This window comes from Camellia sinensis, chromosome 7, assembly GCF_055761805.1.
Source record: "Camellia sinensis isolate YWXY chromosome 7, ASM5576180v1, whole genome shotgun sequence".
NCBI classification, from domain to species: domain Eukaryota; kingdom Viridiplantae; phylum Streptophyta; class Magnoliopsida; order Ericales; family Theaceae; genus Camellia; species Camellia sinensis.
The window spans coordinates 69,613,168-69,615,000 of record NC_138967.1 but is presented as its reverse complement, the minus strand read 5'-3'; the positions used below and the strand labels follow the sequence as shown (position 1 = coordinate 69,615,000).

Here is a 1,833-nt window from a genome sequence, read left to right as displayed (position 1 = left end):
AAATATTCAAATGAGAACTTTGAAGGCCGAAGAGGGGAAAGGTTCCATGTGAATGACACTTGCACTTGGGTTAGTCGATCCTAAGAGTCGAGAGAAGCTCGACAGAGAGCGCGTTCAGCACGAGCTTCGAAAGAGAATCGGGTTTAAATTCTTAAACCGGGACGTGGCGGCTGACGGTAATGTTAGAGAGTTCGGAGACATCGGCGGGGGCCTCGAAAGAGTTATCTTTTCTGTTTAACAACCTGCCCACCCTGGAAACGGCTCAGCCAGAGGTAAGGTCCAGTGGCTGGAAGAGCACCGCACGTCGCGTGGTGTCCGGCGCACCCCCGGCGGCCCTTGAAAATCCGGAGGACCGAGTGCCTCCCACATCCAGTCGTACTCATAACCGCATCAGGTCTCCAATGTGAACAGCCTCTGGTCGATGGAACAATGTAGGCAAGGGAAGTTGGCAAAATGGATCCGTAACTTCGGGAAAAGGATTGGCTCTAAGGACTGGGTACGAGGGTCCCAGTCCTGAACTCGTCGGCTGTCAGTGGACTGCTCCAGCTGCTCCCGAGGCGAGAGCGGGTTGCTGCATGCTGGCAAGGGGACGGACTGGGAATGGTTCCTCGCGGGGCGGCACATCTATTAAAAGATAACGTAGGCGTCCTAAGATGAGCTCAACGAGAACATAAATCTCGTGTGGAATAGAAGGGTTAAAGCTCATTTGATTTTGATTTCCAGTACGAATACGAACCATGAAAGCATGGCCTAACGATCCTTTAGACCTTCAGAATTTGAAGCTAGAGGTGTTAGAAAAGTTACCACAGGGATAACTGGCTTGTGGCATTCAAGCGTTCATAGCGACGTTGCTTTTTGATCCTTCGATGTTGGCTCTTCCTATCATTGTGAAGTAGAATTCACCAAGTGTTGGATTGTTCACCCACCAATAGGGAACGTGAGCTAGGTTTAGACTGTTGTGAGACAGGTTAGTTTTACCCTACTAATGGCAGTGTCGCAATAGTAATTCAATGTAGTACGTGAGGAACCGTTGATTCGCAAAATTGGTCATCGCGCTTGGTTGAAAAGCCAGTGGCGCAAAGCTACCGTACATTGGATTATGACTGAACGCCTCTAAGTCAAAATCCGGGCTTAAAGTGACGCATGCGCTCGTCGTCCGCTTGCCGACCCGCAATAGGGGCTGTCCGGCCCCCAAAGGCATGTGTCGTTAGTGTCATCTGCCGTGTGGGCCGCCTTGATGTACAATTCCTAGCTCAAGCGGCAGTTACAATCCTTTGCAGACGACTTAAATACACGACGGCGTATTGTAAGTGGCAGAGTGGCCTTTCTTCAATGATCCACTGAGATTCAGCCTTGCGTCGCTCCGATTCGTCCCTCCTCTCTCCTTGTCCCTCTAGAGACTGGTTGGCCTTGAGGTCCGAGAACATATAATGCAGCCAAAATGTGTGCCTCGAGACACAAAAAAGATTCACGCACGTGGCGAAACGAAATTCACAAGGCCTAAAGGGATTGCAAACACTTTACGATGAGTTGTGCGACGGCCACAGCCTTGGCCAGTATCCCACAACCTTGGCTAGCAGGCCATGCCAAAGCACTGGCAAGCATGCCATGCCACGGCCTTGGCCAGCATGGCATGCCATAGCCTTGGCCAACATGCCATGCCACTGCCTTGGCCAGCATGCCATGCCACTGCCTTGGCCAGCATGCCATGCCACTGCCTTGGCCAACATATCATGCCACGGCCTTGGCCAGCATGCCATGCCACCGCCTTGGCCAGCATGCCATGCCACCGCCTTGGCCAGCATGCCATGCCACCGCCTTGGCCAGTATGCC

At 52.4% G+C, this 1,833-nt stretch overlaps 1 pseudogene; it reads left to right on the top strand.

The window, feature by feature from the left end:
• LOC114285441 (25S ribosomal RNA) overlaps window positions 1–1,372 on the top strand; it is a 2,774-nt pseudogene extending 1,402 nt beyond the window's left edge.
• The last annotated feature ends 461 nt before the right edge of the window (window positions 1,373–1,833 follow it).